Source organism: Bidens hawaiensis, unplaced genomic scaffold, assembly GCF_021521415.1.
Source record: "Bidens hawaiensis isolate Kalapana, Puna unplaced genomic scaffold, B.hawaiensis_p1.1 tig00013076_1, whole genome shotgun sequence".
NCBI classification, from domain to species: Eukaryota; Viridiplantae; Streptophyta; class Magnoliopsida; order Asterales; family Asteraceae; genus Bidens; species Bidens hawaiensis.
Window position 1 is genome coordinate 452380 of NW_027492102.1, and position 18485 is coordinate 470864.

An 18485-nucleotide genomic window follows, 5' to 3' on the forward strand; every position below is an offset into this window, starting at 1 on the left:
AAACCCCTTTCAAAACCATTTTCCAGCAAGTAGTCCGATAACGTTGAATACCAGGCACGAGGTGCCTGATGTAAACCATATAACGCCTTGCTCAACCTGTATACATGATCAGGAAAGTCTGGGTCAGGAAAACCCGGTGGTTGCTCAACATACACAACCTCGTCAACTTTCCCGTTAAGAAACGCACTCTTTACATCCAACTGAAACACCTTCATCTTTTTGAAAGCAGCAAACGCCAAAAACAATCGAATCGCTTCTAACCGGGCAACAGGAGCGAAAACCTCATTGTAGTCAATACCCTCTTGCTGATTAAAACCTTTAACAACCAGCCTCGCCTTATTTCTCACAATAATCCCCTTTTCATCTCTCTTGCACTTGAACACCCATTTCGTGCCTATAGCGTGCACATTCTTTGGTTTTTCGACCAAAGTCCAAACTTCCATTTTCCCGAACTGAGCCAACTCTTCTTGCATAGCTTCGACCCACGAGCTGTCCTTCAAAGCCATTTGATAATTTTTCGGTTCAATTTGGCTTATAAAGCAGGAGTACAAACATTCATTCATTATACCTGTTTCTTTTATGCTTGAATAAACACAGGTGTGCTCATTCAGGCTACTTCTGGTTTGTACACCCGAGGACACATCACCTATAACATTCTCCAAAGGGTGATCTTTGTGAATTCTCGTGGTCGGAACAGCACCGACATGTAAATTGTCTTCCAAGTTTGAAGAGATCTCATCTATGGTAGTTTCAGGCTGAGAGTGAAAAGGATTAATAAACTCATCTTCAGTTGAGGCCGCAGGGGTATCGATAGGGTTTGATGTGGAAGGCTGAGATTTTTCTGTCATCTGATGTTGCACTAGCTCCTCTTCCTCATCAAATATCATCTTCGTCACAACTCTTTCGTCTTCTTCAGCAATTTCCAAATTAGGTACGTTAAACGACTTAAACAGTTTAACATAGTCAAAAAGCTCAGCAGGTCCATTGCTTGGTTTTGGCGGTTGATAACTAGTAATGTCGGTGTTACAAACCACCTCCACCTTGCAAGTTGTCGTATTGAAGACCCGTCTGTTGGGAGTCCCAACAACATAACCGACTAGAATTCCCTCATCGGCTACTTCACCAAATTTCGAGTTAGTCTTCAAAATCGAACAAGGAGACCCAAAAGGTTCAAGACCACACAAGTTGGGCTTCCTTCCGTGCATAAGCTCGTAACAAGTTTTTCCAAGTCTCTTAACGGTTAACACCCGATTCAGAACATAGCAGGCTGTAGCAACTGCTTCAGCCCAGAACATCACAGGAAGCTTTGAGTCGGCCAGCATAGTTCTGGCTCCTTCAATCAACGTTCGGTTCTTCCTTTCAGCTACTCCGTTCTGTTGTGGAGTATACGGAGCGCTATATTGATGCTCAATACCCTTCTGAAGACAAAAGATTTCCATCTCAAAGTTCTTGAACTCTGTCCCATTGTCGCTTCTGATGAATTTAACTGATTTACTCATGACGTTCTCGACTTTTGTAATTAGATTCTTCACCATCTGAGTCGTCTCGTCTTTCGTTTTCAGAAAATATACCCACGAGTATCGTGAGTAATCATCAGTTATCACCAAGCAGTAAGAAGTACCGCCTAGACTTTGTACATTCACCGGACCGAAGAGATCCATATGAAGTAGTTCTAGAGTACCAGCAATTGAGTTGATCGTCTTGGTGAGATGGCTTTTCTTGTGTTGTTTTCCCTTCTTGCACGCTATGCATTTATCTTCAAAGTTAAAACTCTTTAAGGGAACACCCATCACAAGCCCATTTTTGACAATGAAGTTCATCTTACGAAGATGAATATGTCCCATTCTCCTGTGCCATAACTCTGATTCTGATTCGCTTGCCTTTGTCATTAAACAGGATTCTCTGGTGGCCATTTCAGTAGACCTCATATCCATCACGTATGTATTCGTTTCACGTGGAGCTTTCATTACTATCCATTCTTCTGGTATATGAAAACCAGGCTTCAATACAATTGCTTCATTCTTAGTGAAATGGACAGTATATTCTTTATCACAGATCTGCGACACACTCAGCAGATTGTGCTTTAATTCCTCCACAAAATTTACATTTTCAAGTGTCATTCTCCCATTCGACACTGTTCCTCTTCCAGTTATTCTTCCTCCGCTTTCACCAGCAAAACTAACTCTAGCTCCCTGAACAGGTTTTAAATCTTGCAACAAGTGTTTGTTGCCAGTCATGTGCCGGGAACAGCCGCTATCTACAATCCAAAGATTGTTGGCAGCCCTGTTCAACTGTTCCTGCACAATAAAACAATGAGTTAGAATCTTGGGACCCAAGACCAGTTGGTCTTGGATCGATACATCCCGTACCCTGGCTTTCTCAAGTTAGCGTCAGGATAATTTCTGTACGTCCTGTTAGGGAATCTCCCTGCAGATTGAGTGTAATGCCTTCCAAACCTTTGAGAATAGAAAGTGTTATTTCTTGTGGTTTGGTTGTAAAAATGAGGTTGGTTTTTATGAAAACTTGAATTCGTTACATTTTGGCAATTTTTAAAGTTTTCATTTTTAGCTGGAATAAAATGACGCTTATTCTCATTTTTATTTGGCTTCACATCTCTAAATCTCGGTTTCAAAGGACAATCTGCAACAAGATGTCCTAACCTGTTACATCTAAAGCAACATCTACTCTCCATTTTCTTGTCAAATGTTGGTTTGGATGTAGAGGTAGTATTACCAGCCGTTCGTCTCACATAAGGTGGGACGTACGGATTGAGTGGAGAACTCTTTTTAGAAACTTTATCATTATCTCCACTGGTGGGTAATTCTACCTTTTCTTTTGTCTGACCAGATTCGGACAACATATCCGAATCTGATGAGACTGGACTTGATACAGAAATATTCACACTAGAAACAGGCGAACTTGTTTCGCCACAGCTAACACTTGGTTTGACACTAGTAATTCTAATTGGGGTTGACTGAGCAATCTCAAAATCAACAGATTTCTGAACACTTGGATTATAAGTGTAATTATGGTTAAAGGGTGGTGGAACCTCGTGGTATCCGATTCCTGCCCTCTTTGCAGAGGTACTTGGATCACTCACAAGGTGATCAAGGATAGCCGAGGAGTTTCTGAACTGCTCAAGTTTGCGGTTCAGTTCCACCACCTTTACCTGGTGGTCAGCAATCTGTTTATCTCTATCAGCAATCAATTTTGTCTTTTCTTCCAAAACCTCATAACTAAGATCAATAATTTCTATTTTCTCAGCAAGTTTAGTTTTAAGACTTTTAATGTCTTTTTCACAAGCCTTTATCTTAACTTTATAACTGTTTTCTCTTGCTTTAATGAAATGGTGATCTTCTTTAACAGTTTTAAACTCAGCATCTAATTTGACATACTGATCAGTTATATTGGTTAGTTGCTCAGTCAAATTTTCACAATTAGCACAAATAATTTTGGGACATACCTTGGATCTACCATCCTGATCGTTCGCCATGAAAGCAGTTTCTTCTTCATTTGCTTTCTTCTCTCCATCAACCTTCTCAACTTCTACAGCTTCAGTCTCAGCCATGTGTGCTTGTTCACCCAAACCACTTGAGTGTTGGTTCCAGTTGTATTCTCCTGCCTCTCTAGTTAACATGGCATTGATCTCGCAGTTAATTCCAGAGTGTTGGTTAGGCCTAACTTGTCCCCGTTCAACTCTCTCATTCCTACATTCCCTAGCAAAGTGCCCGAACTGTTGACAATTGTAGCACCTTACTTTTGATTTGTCAAATCCAGGCCTACCACCAACAAACTTTCTTCCTGTTTTGTTCATAAAACGTTTTACCCGTCTCACGATCATTGCCATTTGCCATTGCAAATCCATTTCTTCCAAATCGTCAGCATCAATCTGGTCATAATCCTCATCAAGAACGGCAGGGTCCACAATCTTCCCCTGGATATAATTCTCGTATGAAGCAATAAATGAAGCGTAGACTGCAAACTGCTCTTCAGCAGATTTTACACTCATAGGCATCTTGGTGTAATTATTGCTTGTGGGACCAGCTGAATAACCACTTGTAGAGGATTGAGGCTTTGAAGCACTAGATCCTCCAGCAACAAAACATACGTCCCCATTTGAGTTCACAGAAACATTTCCTTCATGTGCAGAGTCAGAACCTGACTCCCCCTTCGAATAAAATGCAGCAGATTCAGGCCTTGAACTTGAGCCTGAGTTAACTTTAGCACCATACATACCAGGGTCTTGTATCTGGTCTGTGGGTGTCTCCTTTCGAACCATATTTAGCTCATACGTTCTGAGCTTGTTCACTGCAGTTTCTAAGTCACAGTTAGGAAAGTCTTTGTCTTCCCTCATTAACACGGTATACATTTCCCACTTCGGTGGGAGAGCATCTAGAAGCTTTTCAACGATCTCCTCCTCTCGATAGGCAATTGAATAGTTGCTAAGCTCTGTCATTAAGTGATAGTATCGGGTGATAATATCATCTAAGGATTCATTCTTCAAATATTTGAAGACGGAGAATTGGGTTTTTAAAAGTTTAATTTTTGAGGCACGTATACCCACGTTCCCCTCGAATCTGTTTTCCAGAGCATCCCAGAGCTCTCTTGCAGAAGTGTACTTTCGGAATGTATGAAGAACTTCTTGAGGTAGTGCCATAGTAATAGCAGCATGGGCCTTACTCTCAGCCTCATACATTTTCTTCTCCTCGTCATCCATCTTACTGTACTTCTTCACCACATCACGTCCTTCGTATTGCATGGTTGGAGGTACATATCCATCCTGCATGCACACCCACATCTTGGCGTCCTGATATTTGATATACTGGATGAACCTGTCCTTCCATGCCACGAAGTCCGTTCCCTTCATCAACCTCGGGGCCTTAGTGGCTGACCCCGCCTCTACCTCCATCTTGACTAAATCTGAGATGTTAATCGCGGACATCCTTGCGAAAACCTGAAAAACCTGAAAAACACAAAAAAAAAAAAAAAAAATATTAAAAAAAAAAAATATTAAAACAGCCAGGCGAAGTTGACTTTAGGCGAAGTTGACTTTAGGCGAAGTTATAGCCAGGCGAAGTTATGAACAGGCGAAGTTATGAACAGCCAGGCGAAGTTATGGCCAGGTGAAGTTAGCAGCCAGGTGAAGTTAAAAAAAAAAAAAAAATATTAAAACAGCTCAGATGGCGAAGTTAAGAATAACTTCGCTGGAAGTTAACTTCGCTGAACAAGAACTTCGCTAGATCTTAAATTCGCTTGACTTGGCGAAGTTAAGAATAACTTCGCTTAGAATGAGCGAACTTAGGATGTAAGCGAAGTTGGGTGGTAAGCGAAGTTACGGATAACTTCGCTTTGGCGAACTTATGAAGTAAGCGAAGTTGTGGTTAACTTCGCTAATCCTTATATCTTCGCCGAAACCCTAATCTCCAGTGACGGCAACTTCGCCTGAATTCAGCAACTTCGCCCGATGAACGCGAAGAACAGTTCAGATCTGAAACTCGGATTTTAACGAGAATTTTGAAGGTTTAAAGGCTTAAACACACTGGTAGGTAGCTAGAATGAATAAACACACCAAAAACTCGTCCCGGTAACACCCGAAATGAAACGAAATCTACACCCGCGTGAAATCCCGAACCTCACAATCGAGCCGATGGCTCTGATACCAATTGCAGGTTCCTGAACGCGGATCGTACACGGGAAATCTCTAACAACGCAGGTGCGGAATCCCTGCGTATATAGGTACGAGTGTAGATATTGTAGAGATTGAATACACGAACAATGAACACGAGCTATAAGGTAAACACGTTATATTGAATAACTAAACACGTGACAGTAGGTCACTGTTACAGAGAACAAAACGAAACAAAGCGTAACCAAAAACCCTAACTCACGTTCTCTTCTGTTTCGGCTGAAACAGTGTATTTAAACACGACAACTTCGCCACTGGCGAAGTTGTCAGTAACCTCGCTAAATCAGCAAGTTCGCCATAGCGAACTTGCTGATAACTTCGCTAGTTTACAAAACAAAACATAAACAAACCATTAACTATATTACAGACTCGATAACAAATACTAGACTATGAACTACTGACAAACATGTACCAACAGTCACTGTTTAAAAAATCCTTATATAGGGTCAGTGAAGTTCAGGCGAAGTTACGGATAACTTCGCCTAGGCGAAGTTAAGCACAAGTTCGCCTGATTCAACTACTTCGCCTATAATTTCAAAATCAAACCTTTAAGTTTGAACATTTTGCAATTAACATTTGAAACTTCCAAAAAGAGTTAAACAAAAATGATCATGTCTAAGTAACCAGTTATAAAATAATACAACTACAAAAATAGGAAAAACTTATAAATATTTTAACGAATAAGGGATCAAATTTCAGTCTTGTCAGGGACACCACGTTTCAGAAAAGATCCTAACAGGAATCACACTAACTACGTGACTGTTACATAGATCCGTGTTTAGCTGTATTATGACATATAGAGACAGGTTGTAAGCAGGTAATATACTTAAGATGGTTTTCATCGTTTCTGTGATACGAGTTAGGTTCAATTAATCCTTAAAATTTAAGTGGGCAACAACTCAGAAATATTGATGCCTCCTATCTATCCTCAAAGCGTATTTGGCTTTCCCCAAGTCACCCCGAATTGACTTCAACCCATAGTGTCTGATTAACTTGTATGTACTCTCTTTCTGGTTCCCGTTCTTCTTCTTACTCTAAGATAGAGAAGTCTTGATTTTATGATCACTAATATGTTACAATAACTCCAAATTTTTTTTTTTTTTTTTACGAACATAGACTTCAAAGTAGAAATTAACTGCAAGTCCCGAATCTGGATCACTGCAGTGCCTTGAAACGCTTTCTTCACGGTAATCAGAACACACATGGGCTCGTGTATGACTGGGTAATCGCTTTTTTGCCTATCCTTCGAAAAGATATATATGAAGACACGCAAAACTCTTAAGGAGTTTCCACGTAAAATCAAGTAAAATTAGTTTGTATCACATCTACTTTTACGCACCATAAAAAGTTACCATGACATACAATGATTGTCCTAAAGCCTTTTAAGCCTAATAACTTCACTAGTTAAGCACACACAATCAGTATATATATCATTTTCCAAGGTTAGATCAATTTTCCGTTTAACATAGCTAACGAACTTCTTACGAAGTAACAGACTTGAAAAGTAATTTCATTTCCCTTTAAAAAACTTTTGACTTCAATCGCCCCGATCACGTGAAAGCCTTCAGGTAAACGGCAATCCTGAAGATCCAATGGATCAACTGGACCGACCACATACAAGTATGTGTCCTTCTAACTAAGTATGACCGACTAATTTTCAGCGACAGAAAGAAAACACATCATAACCGCCCCGGTCACTTTCAGTCGTCTGGCTAATGGCGACCCTCATTCTCTACAAGTAGAAACGAGGACCAAAACATATCCGAGGATATGTCCATCAAACTGAGGTAACCGACTAATTTTAAGCAATAGTGACGTTTTTTTTTTTTTTTTTTTTTTTTTTTTTTTTTTTTTTTTAAATAAACACAAAAACATGGTTACTCGGGATTGATCATCCCGTTCAGCTCAATTAGGTTTTGAGATCTGGATTTATCAAACGCTTTTGTAAATAAATCAGCGAAATTTTCTAGCGCATCAACCTTTTCGACCTTAATCAGTTTCTTCTCAGCACAATCCCGTATGAAATGATGACGAATGTCAATATGTTTAGTTTTACTATGTTTCACGGGATTGTTAATTACTGAGATGGCAGCAGTGTTATCAATTAAAATAGGAGTGAGTAAGAAATTCAGACCATAGTCGCGCAATTGTTGCTGAATCCACAAAACCTGAGAACAGCAGTTGGATGCTGCCATATATTCAGCTTCGCACGTTGAGATTGCGACTGACGTCTGTTTCTTGCACTGCCATGAAACTAATCTTCCACCGAGAAACTGACATCCTCCTGTTGTCGACTTCCGACTCTGATTGCACCCTCCATAATCAGAATCCGTATAAGTAACCAGTTCCACGTCTCCTCCCTTCGGGTACCACAACCCTAGCTTCGGCTTGCCTTTGAGATACCGCAAAATCCTCTTCACACCCTTCATGTGAGATTCCTTTGGGTTTGCCTGAAAACGAGCACAAAGACAAACAGCAAACATTATATCAGGCCTAGAAGCAGTTAAATACATCAAAGAACCTATTATAGCCCGATACTGAGTTGGGTCCACATCTGCGTCACCGTCTACTTCAGCTCCTAACTTGTGGTTGACGCAAATTGGAGTGTCAAATGGAGAAGAGTCCTCCATCTTGAAGCGCTTGAGGACATCATGAACATATTTTGTTTGATGAATGAACATCCCATCCTTCTTTTGATCAACCTGCAATCCTAAAAAGAACGTTAGTTCACCCATAGCACTCATCTCGAATCTTTTCTTCATAACGGCCTCAAAATCCTGACACATGGAGACTCTTGATGCAGCAAATATGATGTCATCCACGTAGACTTGAACTAGCAGGAAGTCACTTCCTTCTCTCTTCACAAACAAAGTACTGTCGATCAAACCCCTTTCAAAACCATTCTCTAGCAAGTAGTCCGATAACGTTGAATACCAGGCACGGGGTGCCTGATGTAATCCATACAGCGCCTTGCTCAACTTGTATACATGATCAGGAAAGTCTGGGTCAGGAAAACCCGGAGGTTGCTCAACATACACAACCTCATCAACTTTCCCATTGAGGAACGCACTCTTCACGTCCAACTGAAACACTTTCATTTTCTTAAAAGCAGCAAACGCCAAAAACAATCTAATCGCTTCCAACCTGGCCACCGGAGCGAACACTTCATTATAATCTATCCCCTCTTGCTGATTGAAACCTTTAACGACCAGTCTCGCCTTGTTTCTTATTATAATCCCCTTTTCATCTCTCTTGCACTTAAACACCCACTTTGTGCCTATCGCATGCACATTTCTTGGTTTTTCAACCAAAGTCCAAACTTCCATCTTCTTAAATTGAGCCAACTTTTCTTGCATGGCCTCGACCCACGAGCTGTCCTTAAGAGCCATTTGATAATTTTTCGGTTCAATCTGGCTAATAAAGCATGAGTACAAACATTCGTTCATTATACCCGTTTCCTTAATGCTTGTATAAACACAGGTGTGCTCATTCAAGCTACTTCTGGTTTGTACACCGGAGGACACATCACCTATAACATTCTCCAGAGGGTGATCTTTGTGAATTCTCGTGGTCGGCACAGCTCCGACATGCAAATTATCTTCTAAATTAGTAGAGAGCTCATCAATGGTTGTTTCTGGCTGAGAGTGAAAAGGATTGATAAAATCTTCTTCAGGAGAGACAGCAGGGGAACCGATAGAATTTGATGAGGAAGGTTGACAATCATCAAATAGCTGTCTATGTGCCAAATTTTCCTCCTCATCTAGAATCATCTTCGTAGCAACCCGTTCTTCTTCTTCTGTACGAACCAAATTAGGTATGTTAAAAGACTTGAAGAGCCTATCATAGTCGAAAATCCCAGGAGGTCCGATGCTCGGTCTTGGCGATCTGTAACTCGTAATGTCGGTGTTACATACCACTTCAACCTTGCTGTTTGTTGTATTAAAGACACGCCTGTTGGGAGTCCCAACTTCATAGCCGACTAAGATTCCTTCATCGGCTGCTTCACCAAACTTTGAATGTGCCTTTAAAATTGAACACGGGGACCCGAAAGCTTCAAGTCCACACAAATTGGGCTTTCTTCCATGCATCAGCTCATAGCATGTTTTATTTAGTCTTTTTACCGTTAACACTCTATTCAGGACATAGCAAGCTGTAGAAACAGCTTCAGCCCAGAACACCACCGGAAGCTTCGAATCAGCCAGCATCGTCCTGGCTCCTTCAATTAAAGTTCTATTCTTCCTTTCAGCCACTCCATTCTGTTGCGGAGTATACGGAGCGCTGAATTGGTGTTCAATCCCTCTTGACAGACAGAAGATCTCCATTTCAAAATTTTTAAACTCGGAACCATTGTCACTTCTGATGAACTTCACTCGTTTATCCATAATGTTCTCAACTTTGGTAATCAGATTCTTCACCAGTTGAGCCGTTTCGTCCTTTGATTTCAGGAAGTATACCCACGAGTATCGTGAGTAATCATCAGTGATCACCAAGCAATAAGTTGTACCACCTAGACTTCTTACATTCACAGGACCGAAGAGATCCATGTGAAGCAGCTCTAGTGTACTAGCAATTGAGTTTACTTTCTTGGCGAGATGGGACTTCTTGTGCTGCTTTCCCTTTTTGCATGCAAGACATTTGTCTTCAAAATTGAAACTTTTTAAGGGAACACCCAACACAAGCCCATGTCTGACAATATGGTTCATCTTCCGAAGATGAATGTGCCCCATTCTCCTGTGCCACAGTTCAGATTCCGTTTCGCTTGCTTTCGTCAAAAGGCACGACTCTTCCGTTGACATCTCAGTTGAACTTAAATCCATCATATAAGTATTTCGATCACGTGGAGCCTTCATTACTATCCACTCCTCTGGTATTTGAAAACCAGGCTTCAACACAATCGCATCAGTCTTCGTGAAGTGTACGGTATAATCTTTATCACAAATCTGCGACACACTCAGCAGATTGTGCTTTAGCTCTTCAACAAAGTTTACCTTTTCTAACGTCATCTTCCCGTCAGTTACCGTACCCCTTCCAGTTATTCTGCCACCACTCTCACCGGCAAAACTGACTCTTGCTCCCTGAACAGGTTTTAAATCTTGTAACAAATTCTTGTTACCAGTCATGTGCCGGGAACAGCCGCTGTCCACAACCCAAAGATTCTTGGACGCCCTGTTCAACTGTTCCTGCACAAACAAAAGAGATTATTAAAATTTGGGGACCCAAGACCTCTTGGTCTTGGGTCGACTAACCTTCTTATCAGAACTCACACACCTTGACTGACCATAGTTAGCATTAGGAAAATTTTCACGAGTCCTAACAGGATACCTCCTTGGAGACTGATAGTGAGGCCAACCAAACCGACGATCATTAATAGAATCAAAAGAATTATAGCATTTGGTTTGGTTATTAGTGGTATAAAAACGAGATGTGTTTCTTTGAAAACCTGTATTATATTTCAAATTTGAATGGTTTTCATTTAAACGATTTCCAGAAACCTTAGTCTCAGTTTTCGACGGCCTCACCTCTCTGAAACGCTGCTTCAGAGGGCAATCAGCAACAAGGTGCCCTGTTTGATTACATCTAAAACAACATCTATATTCAGCTTTCTTTTCAGCAGATGTTTTAGATGTGGAGGCAGTATTACCACCCGTATGTCTCACATAAGGTGGGACATATGGGTTGAGTGGAGTACTCTTTTGAGTTGATTTAACCTTTTCTCCACTAGTGGGTAATACTTCCTTCTCTTTTGTCTTACCCGACTCGGATGACTTATCCGAATCAGATGAGACTGGACTTGAAATTTTAATTTTTGAGACAGGCGAACTTGTTTCGCCTTTACTAACTTCCGGTACTTTACCAGTTTCCTTAGCAGTACCTGTCTGATCAGCTACAAAATTAACAGATTCATGAACACTAGGATTGAAAGTATAATTATGGTTATATGGTGGTGGAACCTCATGGTAACCAATTCCTCCCCTCTTAGGTAAGGAACCTTGATCACTGACGAGGCGATCAAGAATAGCAGAGGAATTCCGGAATTGCTCCAGTTTCCTATTTAGTTCCACCACTTTTACCTGGTGGTCAGCAATCTGTTTTTCTTTTTCAGCGATTAATTTGGTTTTCTCTTCTAAAACCTCGTAGCTTAGATCGATCACATCAATTTTTTCAGCTAATTTTGTTTTTAAACTTTTAACGTCCTTTTCACACGCTTTAATTTTTATTCTATAATTATTTTCTCTTGTCTTTGTAAAATGATGATCTTCTTTCAAGGTTTTAAATTCGGCATCCAATTTATCATACTGATCAGTAATTGTTGCAAGCTGTTCAGACAAGTTTTCACACTTAGTACAGATAGGTTTAGTACATACCTCGGTGTTCTGATCATCAGCCATGAAGGCTTTTTCATTTTCTGCAGCTTTCACACATTCTTCAGCTGCAACCTTCGCCATGTGAGCTTGCTCAAAGAGTTCTCCAGAGAACATATTCCAGTTGTATTCACCAGCATCAGACATCATGGCTCTATTCCCATTGTTATTTCCACTTTGCTGTGTAGTCCTCCCCTGACTACGTTCTACCCGTGCATTAGTGCAATCTTTTGCAAAGTGTCCATTCTGTTGGCAATTGTAACACCTCACCCTTGACTTGTCAAATCCTGGCTTTCCACCTACGAACTTTCTGCCAGTCTTCTTCATGAAACGCTTCACTCTTCTGACTATCATCGCCATCTGCCACTGCAGATCCATCTCCTCCAGATCATCAGGATCGATCTGGTCATAGTCTTCTTCCAAAACAGCAGGGTCCACAATCTTTCCTTGTATGTAGTTCTCGTAAGAAACAATAAAAGATGCATAGACAGCAAACTGCTCTTCAGCAGATTTGACACTCATTGGCATCTTGGAATAGTTATTGCTTAAAGCACTGGGAGAGAAACTACTTGTGGATGCTTGAGGTTTCGAAGCACTTGATCCTCCAGCAACGAAGCAAACATCACCGTTCATGTTTACTGACACATTTCCTTCATGAGAAGAGTTAGAACCAGACTCTCCTTTGGAGTAGTAAGCAGCAGATTCAGACTTCGAACTTGAGCCTGAGTTAACTTTGGCACCATACATACCAGGGTCTTGAATCTGATCTGTTGGTGTCTCTTTACGAACCATATTAAGCTCAAAGGTTCTGAGCTTATTTACTGCAGTCTCCAAATCATAATTAGGAAAGTCTCTGTCTTCCCTCATTAGAACAGTGTACATTTCCCACTTCGGTGGGAGAGCATCGAGAAGCTTCTCAACTATTTCCTCTTCTCTATAAGCAATCGAATAGTTGTTCAGCTCTGTCATTAGATGATAATATCGGGTGATAATATCATCGAGCGATTCGTTCTTCAAAAACTTGAAAACAGAGAACTGGGTCTTTAACAGCTTAATCTTCGAGGCACGAATACCCACGTTCCCTTCGAATCTATTCTCAAGAGCATCCCAAAGCTCTCGTGCAGAAGTGTACTTCCGGAATTTATGGAGAATCTCTTGAGGAAGAGCCATAGTAATTGCAGCATGGGCCTTGCTCTCGGCCTCGTACATCTTCTTCTCTTCTTCCTCCATCTTGCTGTACTTCTTTATTACATCCCGACCTTCGTATTCCATCGTCGGTGGAATATATCCATCCTGGATGCACACCCACATCTTTGCATCCTGGTATTTAATATACTGAATGAATCTATCTTTCCACGCTACAAAGTCGGTTCCTTTGATCAACCTTGGGGCCTTAGTAGCCGACCCCGCTTCAACTTCCATTTTGACTAACTCTGAGGTGTTAATTGACGACATCTTCACGAAAACAAAAAAAAACCCGAAAATTCAAAAATTCTTCCAAACAGTACTATAGGCGAAGTTAAGGCTAACTTCGCTTAAGTGTTAACTTCGCTGGAAAATTCTTAAATTCGCGTGACTTGGCGAAGTTGAGAATAACTTCGCTTAAGGTAAGCGAACTTACCTTAAGCGAAGTTGAGGATAACTTCGCTTAGGCGAACTTATGAGGTAGGCGAAGTTGTGGATAACTTCGCTTAGCCTTATATCTTCGCCGAAACCCTACTTCCAGTGATGGCAACTTCGCCTGAAGAACAGCAACTTCGCCCGAAGAACACTGAAAATATTCAGATCTGTTTTCGACGATTTAGCAGTTTCCGGTCGGTGTAATGGCTTGAATAAGACTGTATAAGGTGAGTATAACACAATCCCAACGAAAACGTGTCCCGCGAATAGGTCAAACGAGACGTTTTCTACACCCGCGTGAAATCCTGAACCTCACAATCGAGCCTAAAGCTCTGATACCAATTGTAGGTTCCTGGACGGATCGTACACGGGATATCGCTATCTACGCAGGTGCGGAATCCCTGCGTGGGTAGATACGAGCGTAGAATACGTAAAACACGAACACACGATACAAACGAAACCACGTTATATTATAACTCGAACCACGTCTATTACAGACACTTGACACGTGAAACAACTATCACAGCTATATCGAACTCCGAAACAAACTCTTTAAAAACCGAACGTAAAACAGTAACCCGTAGGTTACTTAAATACACGACAACTTCGCCTCAGGCGAAGTTGTCAATAACTTCGCTCGTTGAACAAGTTCGCCTAGGCGAACTTGTCAACAACTTCGCTTGGTTAACAAGGTCGCCTAAGCGAACTTGTCAACAACTTCGCTGTTACACAAACAATTACATAATCAATATTACAGACTCGATTACAGACTTTATACATATGAACTACTGACATCTATGTACCAACAAGAAGAGAAAGAGGAATTATCACACAAATGGGTACTGTAAGTAAAAGCGTGTTAAGGTTTGAAAAGGTGAATTATGTTCCAGAATTGAAACACAGTCTGCTGTGTATCTCAGATATGTGATAAAGGTTTTTCAACTCACTTCACCAATAAAGAATGCTTGATTTCAAAACCTGGTATTGTAATACCAGACGAATAGGTTTTAGTAAAGTCTGAAATAAAAGATAATGCTTATGTGATCGACATGAATCAAAATATTCCAAATAAAATAACTTGTTTATTTTCAAAAGTGTCGGAACATAATGCAATGTTGTGGCATCGTCGTCTTAGTCACGCTAATGTGAAAAATCATAATCGTCTTGCTAAAAACGACATTGTTCAGGGTTTACCAGTAAAAGATTTTATAACGATTGAAAAATGTGTGTCTTGTGCTCAGGGTAAACATCATCGTAAACCCCACAAGCCCAAGATGGTAAATTCAATTGATGATTTGTTTCAATTGGTTCATATGGATCTGTTTGGTCTCGTAAATGTTCTGAGTATTTCACGAAACTCTTACTGTCTTGTTATTACAGATGATTACTCACATTTTACTTGGGTTTTCTTTTTGTCAAATAAGAATGAAACTGTAGAACTTATTAAGAGATTCGTGGTGTTGATGGAGAATCAGACCAACAAGCGTGTGAAGGGCATTCGTTGTGACAACGGTACTGAACTCAAGAATGCCATTCTAGATTTATTCTATGCAGAAAGGGGAGTTCAACGACAATGCAATGCTACTCGAACACTTCAATAAAATGGTGTTTCTAAGTGGAGAAATCGAGCATTGAGTGAAGCCGCCCGCACAATGCTGTGTGATTCCAAACTACCTAAGTTCTTTTGGGTCGAGGCTATTAATACAAATTTTTATGTACAGAACATAGTGCTAATCAACAAGCAACATATGAAGACACCTTTTGAGCTACTTTACGGCCACAAGCCTATAGTTGCTCGCTTTTGTGTTTCTGATGTCCTTGCACTCTGCTGCATCTAGAGTCCACTCCAAAGTTTGATTCTAAAGCGGATGATTGCTATTTCGTGGGATATGCTGGCCACACTGCGTATCGGGTCTACAATAAAATTTCCAAGAAGATCCTGGAATCATATGACGTGCGTTGGTTAGAGGAAAATGAAACTGATGCAAGGGTTGGACCTGACTGGCTATTCGATTACACTGAATTATTCAAACCATTCTATGTTTTTCAAGAAGAAGTCACATATACAATTAACGGTATGGTTACCATTGGTGAAGAAGAAGAAGTTACCGTCGGTTCTGGTAAATCCCCGGTGCCAAGTATTGATCTGTCGGGTATGTATGATGAAGCTTAACTTTCCTCGTTTTCAGCTCTAGTTTAGGAATCGGTTCCTGTTACAGAGATGACATCGTTATCGCCGAATGAGCCTGAGACACAAACAAATCATATTGATTCCTCTGCCGATGAAACCTCCGTATGAAAACTATATGGAGATTCGTTCTTTCCTGATCCAATTCCGAATGATTATATGGCGAGTAATTCACACTCGCACAGGTCTTCAACTTCAGGGTTGGGAGGTTCCAGTTTGGGAAGAGAAGGAAACTTCTCTAATCTGGCTCACTGTATTAGTACCAGTTAATCAGGTTCTTCCCAGTGTTTAACGCAATCATCCAATTGAAAAAATCATAGGTTCAATTGAGGCCGGAGTTCAAACAAGAAGTCAAAGTGGGAATATTAATCAATGTCTTTATTCTTGCTTCATATCTGAAATTGAATCGAGAGGGATTGACATGGCATTTTAAGAAACCAGTTGGGTTGACGCCATGCATGAAGAATTAACCCATTTTGAAAAGTTGAATGTATGGAAATTGGTCAAGTTGCCCGAAGGTAAGAAGTCACTTGAAACGAGGTGGGGTTTTCGCAACAAGCAAGATGATAGTGGAGTTATCATGAGAAATAAAGCCATACTTGTGGTACGGGATTTAGGGTCTGGATTACACTAAGGTTTATGAACCGGTGGCTCGTCTTGAGGCTATTCATATTTTCTTGGCTTATGCTTCCTACATGGGCTTTACGGTTCATCAGATGGATAGACAACATTTCTGTATGGAGAGGTGAAAGAGGGACTCTACATGGATCAGCCACCGGGTTTCACTGATCCTAAACATCCAACTCATGTCTACAAGTTGGATAAGGCTCTATATGGATTACATCAAGCTCCGCGAGCTTGGTACGCTACCTTGACAGATCGTCTCTTGGAGCATGGGTATACACGAGGAACTATTGATTAGACTTTATTTATCAAGAAAATGGAAATGGATCTCATTCTGGTTCAAATTTATGTGGATGACATCATCTTCGGGTCCACTAGCCAAAACTTTGAGACGAATTTGAAACTATCATGAAGAAAAAGTTTGAAATCAGTTCTCTCGGGGAGATGACTACGTTCTCGGGTTTGCACGTTCGTCAGATTTCTGATGGTATACTGCTGCATCAGGAAAAATATGTGGAAGACATGTTGAAAAAATTAGATCTTCAAGACTACAAAGTGGTGGCAACTCCGATGGCAGAGAGACCGCTTCTCACTGCAGATCCTGATGGCCAATCCGTAGATCAAACTCTATATCGATCGATGATCGAATCCCTGATGTATTTGATTGGCAGTCGACCTGATATAATGTTTGCAGTGTGTCAGTGTGCACGCCATCAAGCTAATCCTAAACTCTCTCATGTAACTGCAGTTAAACGTATTTTTAGATATCTTAAAGGGACACCAAAGCTTGGTCTTTGGTATCCCAAAATTCTGATTTTGATCTTTACGCGTTTGCTGACAACAATTATGGAGGTTGTGATATTGACAGGAAATCTATTTCTGTTGGATGTCAATTATTGGGAGACAAGCTGATCTCGTGGCAATGCAAAAATTAGCAGACTGTGTCTACTTCCACCACCGAGGCTGAGTATGTAGCTGCTTCCACATGTTGTTCTCAGGTTATCTGGATGCAACATCAACTACTTAACTACTGTTTGAAATTTCTTGATACTCCAATTTTTTGTGATAATGATGCCGCCATAGCGATTGTTAGAAACCCGATTCAGTATTCGAAAACCAAGCACATTGATATCAAAATTCATTTTATTCGTGATCGTTACGAACAAAAACTGATTCATCTGGAACAAGTCCACACAGACAACAATGTGGCGGACTTGTTTATAAAACCCGTTGGTACAACTCGATTCAATGTGCTTATATGGTTTCTCAAGGATGCTTGGTTTCGACGACTAACTTTATTTTTGGTTTTAAAATTTGTATTTAAAGTTTTTTTCATTTTTCCCTTTTTACTTTTTGCACAAATTTAGGGGGAGAAAATTTATTAAAAAATAAAAAATCCAAAAACAGTGTGCGTGTGTTCTTTTGTTGTAAAATTCTAAAACGTTGGCTGCTCTGCTCAATTCTTTCGCTTAAATATGTTGGTTACTTAAGTTTAAGGGACATGTACTTGTATATGTTTGGTCCTGTTATCTACTTGTAGACATACGGGATAGCCATTTACCTGAAGAATGAAAGTGACTGGGGCGACTATTGGGTGTTCCATTTAATTCTTTCGCTTAAAACTTGTCGGTTACTTAAGTTTGAGGGACATGTACTTGTATATGTTTGGTCCTGTTATCTACTTGTAGACATACGAGATAGCCATTTACCTGAAGACAGAAAGTGACTGAGGCGACTGAATATAAAAAAAAGAAAAAAAAGGGTGTTTCGTTAAAACTGTCTCGTGAAGTGATATAAATATTCGTGTTAACGACAAGATCAACACGTGTAAGGTGCTATAACTAAATGGTGAGACTCCATAATTGATATGTCGGTAGGCTCAACTCTTGAGAATGAAATGGCAATACTGTCGTTGACTTGTTTGAAATTAATGAACTTGAATATAGTGGGAAACACCTTAGGGTCGTGTAAGTTTAACTAAGCCTACTAAAGGACCGGGATGAAA